This window comes from Chroicocephalus ridibundus, chromosome 12 (genome assembly GCF_963924245.1).
Source record: "Chroicocephalus ridibundus chromosome 12, bChrRid1.1, whole genome shotgun sequence".
NCBI classification, from domain to species: Eukaryota; Metazoa; Chordata; class Aves; order Charadriiformes; family Laridae; genus Chroicocephalus; species Chroicocephalus ridibundus.
The window spans coordinates 3989958-3998335 of NC_086295.1; the positions used below are offsets into that span (position 1 = coordinate 3989958).

General features: G+C 48.1%; 1 protein-coding gene across 2 annotated transcripts in view; it reads right to left on the minus strand.

Moving 5' to 3' along the window:
• The window catches only part of PCMTD2 (protein-L-isoaspartate (D-aspartate) O-methyltransferase domain containing 2), a 63154-nt gene extending 60934 nt beyond the window's left edge, over positions 1 to 2220 (minus strand). For both annotated transcript variants that reach the window (XM_063349686.1, XM_063349685.1), the window contains exon 1: positions 2091 to 2220. The gene's annotated coding sequence lies outside the window, so the exon portion shown is untranslated. The remainder of the gene's footprint in view (positions 1 to 2090) is intronic.
• Between the last annotated feature and the right edge of the window lie 6158 nt (positions 2221 to 8378).

The window sequence follows — 8378 nt, forward strand, 5'->3', positions numbered from 1 at the left end:
TACATTCAGCAGAAGCAAATTATACACTTTCATTTTCAGAGGAAACAAAGAAAAGCTACAGGAGTCTAAAGAAATTTCACAGTTATTCAAATAACATACCATCCTGATTACCTGTAGAGACACACAGAATAGGATATACTTAGGCAGCGAACTCGAGCCAGCTTTTAATATATTCCTGTCTCAAACACAACAATCCAGTTTCAGACCATTAATAAGACTTAAAAAAATGCCACCCCTCTCCTTTCTATCATTACTCCTTCATTTTCTCTACCAAAAATGATTGTGTTTTATTACTTCACAGTGGAAATGCATCAAGTTGAAGGCTTAGGTGGGTTTATCAGCCAATTTGATTTTTTTTTTTTCCCTTCTCTAATACACCTATCAATTTGTTGCATCTGCACATATAGGGCTGATTATATCTTCGGTCAGTATGCTTTATATAACATTCTGCATTAAAATACTCTCTTCCCTGAGGGTATTGATTCCCTTGACTTTCTTTTGTATATTTTGTTCTTGGCCGTACTTCTTTTCTTCCACTTAAGCTCTTTTTGCTATTAAAAATCTAAATTTTTAGCTTTAAAGCATGAATAAAAAGTTGCACCTTCAACAGTGTTCTGCTTTCAATGCCCAGCAAATTATTTCTGATTCACGCAAGCCCCACTGGGACCTGGTTTTAGCTCAACTATATGACCAACAACCGGTTCTTCCATGTTGTACAACATGTTGTACAACATGGAAGACCTTTTTCTAATGGAGATCAAGGAATCTCCAAGTTGTGACAGTATCGGTTACTTCTGAAATGATTACTTTTATTGGACACTAGCTTACTTCCAATAACATGCATGTTTTATATGCAGAACATAGAACTCTGACATTTAAATTCCTCTTCGGATAATTCCTCATCTTCCTTTAACCTTGTTTCCCTTCTCCTATTGGAAGGGGGAACAAGACTATGAGTAGGATAACCTTGTTTCCCTTCTCCTATTGGAAGGGGGAACAAGACTATGAGTAGGACTTATTTTTAACAAACTTTTTAAAACAAGATCCTCTTACTCCACAATTAGCACAGTTGCACTTTTCACGCTTCTAGGTAAAGCACAGATTTCCACAAATCTGAGCAGGCACAAAGTTCACATGCAAAAATTATGATGGATAGCAGATCACAACACAAACACCACACCAAGCAGCCATTTAGTATTGAAAGAGCCCTTCAGTATTGAAAGAGCCCTTCAACTGCATGTTGCCATCTTCTCCTTTAACAAAAACAAAACAGAAAAACAAACAAACAAGCTACAAAAAACCCCAAGTCTGACATGAGAAGCTGCATTCAGATGCCCGAAACAAACACTGAAATTAAAGCAATTTCTTCCAAGGCAAACACCAGCAGATGCAGAGGGGAAGACTCAAAACAATACACAAGGCACAAAAATGCAATTCTTCACCCCAACAGATTTCCAGGGTAATCCCTGCTATGACATAATACGCTCCAGAAGAAATAACAAAGGTGAGAGTGTTTACCGACCAAAAAAAAGTTACAGCTGGCACAGGTTTCAATATGATCCCCTCTACCCGTCTCAAATAACAACTTAAAAAGCCCCACATCATATAGCTCCATCACTACCTGCGTTATCAGGCTGCTGCCGAGGCGATGAGAGTGGGAGGGAGATCTAGGAAAGCCTGATGTTGATAACACCCCCCTCACCCTCGGCCTTAATTACAGCCGGGCGGCCCCGCTCTCCACACAGCACCGCTGCCTCCAGCCCTGCCCGCAGCCCCAGTGCGGCCCTGGGGGAGCCCGGCCCGCCCTGACAGGGAGACGGTGCTGGGGCGGGGGAGAGACCACGAGAGGGGACATACCCCCACCCAGGGGCACCCCCCGCAGGAACGACAGCCCCAGTGCCGAAGGAAGGCACTGAAGGGGATACAGCGGCCCGAGGGGGGGAACCGCGGCCTGAGGGGGGGGCAACGCGGCTCCAGACGGGGCTGAGGTGAAGGGGCGGGGGAGGATGCTGCAGCGGCCCGGTGAGGTCAGGTCCAGCCGAGACCGGCCGCATCTCAGCGGACAGAGTCTCCTCGCCCCCCGGCCGTACCTGAGCGGCGGGTCGGCTCGGTGCAGCCCGTTCCCTCCCGGGCCCGGCGGTGCGGCCGTCCCGCAGCGGTAAACACTACCCAGCTGAGCGCCGGCCCCGCCACTGCGCAGGCGCGGCGCGCACCACCGCGGCGGGGAGGGGGAGTGCGGGGCAGACCACTGCGGCCCGGTGCGGGGGGGGGAGGGGGGAGCGCGGTCTGTACCATGCGGACCCGGCGCGGGAGGGGGGGAAGGCTGTACCACTGCGGGGCAGCGCGTAGCGCCGGTCCCTGAGGGGACACCCGGCAGGGCCCAGGGCGGGGGTGGCTGGGGTGGTCCGGGCTCCAGAGCAGCAGGAGCTCGCCCTTCCCTGGCAGTGAGTACAACCAGGGCCTGTATATGGGATCTACTTACAGGACCTACTTATGGGGCCTATGTATGAGGCCTGTGTATGAGCCTTGCGTACAGGGCCTGCATATGGGGCCTATAGGCCAGGCCTTAATACAAGCCAGGCCAACACACAGGGCCTGCGGGTCAGAGCTAAATACAGACCATCCCAAAGTACAAACTGCGTCTAAATACAGCCTAAGTCAACAGGCCGGGCCTATAGGCAGGGCCTAAGTATGAACCAGAGCTACAGATGGAGGCTAAATGCAGATGGAGCCAACAGACCAGGCTTAAACATGGCCTGGGCCCGCAGCCTGGGGATGTGGGCTGGGCCAAAATGCAGACCAGGTCTAAATACAGACTGAGCCAACAGCCTGTACCCACAGGTCCAGACTCTATACAAACCAAGACTAAATATGGACAGGACTCTCTTTTCCTGATATTTCCCGTTTCACAGCCCCTGGGAACTTCTTCCCATCCCAGCGTGGCTGCCTTCCCCCAGCCCTGTACCCCTTACCCTGCCCTAATTTCTGGCTCCCAGCACATGGCTGCAATTTCCACACCTGCTCCTTCAGCTCAGTGCCCAGTTCTCCCAGTTCTCCCAGTCCTCATCCCCCGCAGGACGCCTCCACAGCGCACCCCGGGTGGAATCGGGGCTTCCCAGGGTGCGGGTGCGGATGCGCGGAGCAGCCCGGCAGTGGGAGCCGGCGAGGAGCTGGGGAGACGCCAGTCTCCAGCTGGCACACACAGTCCTCGTGCTGTAGCTAAACCTCCCGCATGAAGCGCGGCCAACACCAGATGTTCTGATATCATTAGTCAGGCTTAGGGGAAAAATCATGGAAACTTAGAAAAAAAACACCACTCCGGGAGCTAATTGATATTTTGCATTTTGAGCCTATGAACACCCAACATGAGTCACATGCTTGGACTTTATTATTTTTTTTCTGCAACCATAAATGCCAGAAAGAAAATCACTGAGAAAAAAATAAGTGAGATGCGGATTCACCTGACTCCAGGGGCTGGGGCTTGAAGGAAACATGGATTATTGCGAGACTGACACAATATCTGACTTTCCATTCGTGCAGCGTAGGGATCCCTGTCCCCTCATGTGGTTTGTCTGAGCATTCGGCACCTGATTTAGATTTTACCCAGTGACGTAGGCTCCTTCAGTGGTTGTGACATGGCAGGGCCTGACAAGACATGGGGTGGGTCCTCTCACCCATCTCAGAATGAGAAAAATTATCCTCTAAAAGCACGTGTCTGCCTTCATTTGCAAGTGACCCACACAGCAATGGCTGAGGCTACGGGATCTGTGTGACCATTAAGGCTGCAGATCAAACAAAATTGTCCGGCCTGGCCTTAGATCCAGGACTTGATACTACGTATGGCTAAAAAATGAGAAGAAATAACCACATCTAGAGAAGGGGCTTCCTGATTTAAGTTGTTTGGAGATAAATAGTGAAAAAAAGAAATAAGCTATCCTTCTAGACACAACAAGCCCGCAGTGGAAAAAAAATAAGAATTACCCTGGTAAATGAGACTCAAATAGGAGAAAGTGAATCAGCATCCGAGATGTATTTATGCTTTAAGGTGATTATCTCAGCTCCCTTCATTAACATGATAACAGCAGACTCGGCAAACAGGCACGGGGTAATACTGTAGATGTCTGCACTTTCATTTTGCAGAAGACAGCTGCCTGGGAGAATGGGATTATTCGCGGAGAGTGAGCGCTGAAACTCCTCCTTGCTGATTCAACCAAAACAGGACGTGGTGATTGCGCTCGCCTCGTCTTGTTTAATACGGAACGCACTCGAGCATAATGGCAATGCAGTTGAAATCTGCAAATGCAGAACAGACAAACTCCATACACGTGTGATTGCAGGGCTTCCATTCAGCATCTGCTCCCCTTCCTGCTAGAAAAATAGCAGTTGGTTTATTTTTTGCCCAAAAATTGTTAAAATAAAAGCTGGGTAAAAAAATTGCCCATTATTGCTAGAGCAGCTGTGCTTTAGGCAAGAGCTCGCAGCAGCAGGGGCAGGGGGAGCACCGCTGTGTCTCCCTTGAAATTGTTACTGAGGCAGAGAGGAAGATTGGTCCCTAAGAAGACCAGAAAGAGCCCGAGGAGTGTTTTAGGGATTCCCAAATACCCTCAGCCCTCCCAGGTGTATTCATGATTCCTTCCAGTCTTTCACCACTGGGATCTTGCAGCCCCTCCATTTCCAGACAGAGAATTAGAGGAATTAGCCAGGAGAAGCACCCAGGGGAGGCACTTTTTCACTGCAAGTCCCCACCTCATTGCCTGCACCCCAAAGAGGTCGGGGGGCACAGCCATGGGGAGGGACTAGCTGAAGGGAGACGGCCGCCCCCAAGGGACAGGTTGTTTTCTTCGCCTCTAACCCATACGCATCTCTGCAGCACGTGGCCCAAATCCTGGGCTAAGAGGGGGTGATTAACAGAAGCCCCATGCCAAGCTGTGCCCGGGCAGGCACTCTTTCGCTGCTGCATGGGCTCACCCCCAGCTTCCCACTGGCACCTGCTGGTTCTTCCCCCCTAGGAGCTGCTTTTCCCCTCTGGGTTCTTTGAAAATATAGTTATTGCTGAAAACACCTCCACGTAGGCGATAGCACCGGGCTCCAGCTCTGGAGGAAACCCAAAGTTGTCTGATAATATTGCCAAAAATACCCACATTTAGAAAAACAGAATGGTTGGGTATTTCATGGGTCTGCAATTGCTGATTCTTTTTTCCACTTCTTTCCCTGCACTATAAAAAGCCTTTCCCTTCATCCTTACGGCTCACCTGGGGCTTTGTTATCCGTGAGTTATAGTCAGCAATAGATTAGTAACTCCTGCCTCTGCGTTGTCCGCAAATGCGTGTGGGCAGCTCCCCCCCCTCCCAGCCTGAAGAGCCCCAGCAGCCTCTGAGCGTGGAAAAAACCAAAGTGGCATTGTGAAAGCAGGGCCTGGTGGCACTGGCTAAATCCCAGCATTATTACATTTCTCAGCCGCGTACCACAAGGTGTCTCCAGCAGTACAGGCATCGCAGCCGGCTTTGGAAGTTGCTCCTCAGCATCTTCCCCTGGGCTGGGACACTGCAGGGACTTGGCAGGAGCAAGTGCAGTTCCTGTCCCTGCTCTCAGCAACCCCCAGCTCTGCAATCTTACCAGTAAGAATAGGTCTCCATCCTTCATTAGATGAGATATTTAATTGCTGAGAGCAAGCAATTTTCATGAGGGTAAGCTGAAGCCAAGATTTTTCTTGCTTTTCCTTGTCTTTATATCGCTATGTTAGTTTCCTCCTTCCTTTTTTTTAAACCAATTTCTTACGTAAATATTTTTAAAACACCAGGCAGCACGAATTAACTGCCAAAGTCCATCTTAGTGGTGGGCAATTAAAATGGGATATTTTTATTTATTTGAAAGAGCAAATAGTAGAAATTCACTGTAGCACCCGTGTCAGGGCCTGGCAGGCTGAGCTCGTGCGCTCGGGCAGCCTGACCTGCAGCACTGCGGTACAGACGGCTCTTTAAGTCAGCCGGGTAATTTGTGGGTGACAGGATGACTCACATAAATTAAGAGCTGGAGGAGCATTAAATCATATGGTTATATTTTCATCATTTCCTTTTTTTTTGTTTGTTTTGGAAAATAGGCCCTGTTGTGTTTTGCGGTCAGGTTGGCACTGTACCACTTTCAGAAGCACATGCTCTATATGCATCCACACACACATATGCATATATGTAAATACATGCAGACATATGCATTTACACTAGTATTACTATTAACACACTGAGAGCAAATCTCTCGAGATCCTCCTGCCCATGCAAAGGGTGTGTGTGTGGGGGGGGGGTTGTATCTCCTAAAGCTTTCCTCTTGCCTCACTTCATCAAAGGGCTCCGTGAATAATTGCTGAAGCAAGAGGAAGAACATATGTCTTGATTTCCACTGTATTGCACCGTGCATAACCACTGCCGCTTGGAAAAAGGACCTATAAAGACCTGGATTCATCTCACTTAACTGCATCGTCAAAGAGGAGCAGCCAGGAGAAGGTGCGACCTGGCTGAGAGTGAGAGAAAGCATCACCAGAGGTCCCTGCCCTTGGGGACATACAGCAGAGAGGTGTCTCTTCTCTCCTTGGTGCTGCCCAGAGCACTGACGAGCCTCCTTCGGTGTCTTGTCTCTCTCCTGTCTCGTTATGGCCCATCTGCCATGATTTCAGAGAGGGCTGCTGAATAACAATCTCAACAATCAAGCTTTTCATATTTATGGGGGAAGAAAATGATTCCTGGAACTTTCAAGTGATTCACGGATTAAATAAAATCAATGGATTTTATGGATTCATAAATAACAGAAATACAAAAAGACGGCAGCCGTATCACATTTTCCTGCTCCTGCTTTGGCTTGGTAGTCCCATGGGACCCACCTGCAGACTCGCCTGTTGGGCTGCACCAGCCACAACTTTTGTCCATCTCCCCTTAAAAGGCAGGAGGGCTCAGCCGTCCTGCCTGGAAGGCCTTTCCGAAATTTCCCTCCTCCCGCAATAGGAAAACAGCTTCAGATTTCCAATGGAAATTCATTCCTGGCAGAGATGTGCCTTATTTGATCTCCTACGCGTATTATCCTCTAACTTAAATCATTCCTATTCCTCCCAGCCTGAATGTATTTATGAAGAGTAATCATATCCCCTCTTAACCTTTGTTTTTCTAGGCTAAACAAGCCAAGCTCTTTTAATCTCCTCTCCTAAGATAGGTTCTCCGTTCTGCTAATCACCCTGCCAGTCCTTCCCCGCACCTGTTCAAAGACAAATTCATCTTTCCTATTTCCAAAGAGAAGTCCCAGAACTACACCCAATATCCCACACGAGGTGCTATCGACGCCGGTACTAATATTTCTCTGTGTCTACCGAATAAATGGTTTGTTGCATGAGCTTTTTTTTGCACAGCAAATGGATAATAGATACAAATCCATAAACTAATGACCATAACACAATCTTAGTTAAGGAGATTGCTGTTTGACTCGGCTGGGTATTCTGTTCCTTTGCATTTGTGGGTCCTGGTCCTTAGCAGGCCTTAATCAGTGGTTTTCCATATTTCATGTACCCTGGATGAGTGTCAGGACCCGGTGTTAAAGGAGGCACCGAGGGAAGTCTCGTCTGTGTTTTACTCAGCCTTTGCTCTGGCAAAACTCTCTTTGAAATCTCGGCTGAGGGTTTGAACGAGGAAGATGCAGAGTCAAATGATGAAAAGCATTTTGCGTTCGTCTCTTCTCTTTTCAAAATGATTTTCCAGTTTTACTCGGGGTTTAATTAAATTTCTGTGACCCAGGCAGGGAGTTCAGCCTTTCTTGATTAATGCTCTTTTAGGTGGCTCTGATAAGAATTTAGCATCAACAATTGAGCTAACAAGCCCCAGTGAACAGTTTATAGCAGGAGACTAATTCTATTAACGCTTCGCAGTGTCAGGACTCCACTTTGAGCTCGCAGCTGAGAGAAGGGATGGGGGAGAGGGAGCAAATGTAAAATTTGGCAACTAAATCACCAAGATTCAGCTTCTTTGTGGGCAGAGCTCATCTGGAAACTATTTTAGCTGACAACATCAGAATTTCACCTGTTCTTTTTTTTATTTTATTTTTTTTTTCTCCTGGCTGATGCTCTGCACTTTCTTGGCTCATTGTGATAACGGCTGGGAATAAGGAGTGGAACTGAATGGTGGCGTTGATAAGAGAAATGAAAGGGTAATGCGATGACATGATACTGGGGTAGGGCCTCTGCGGTTAGCCCTGCCCGTGCTGGATGTGTACTGGAGTACAGGATGGTCAGGACAAAGATGTTTGTGCTGACAGTTGCAAATTAGTCTGTTGTGAGGGAAAAAAATGAGGTTAACGCTCTGCAGAAATGCTTCTGTTACTTTTTGGTGACAACAGAAATATCT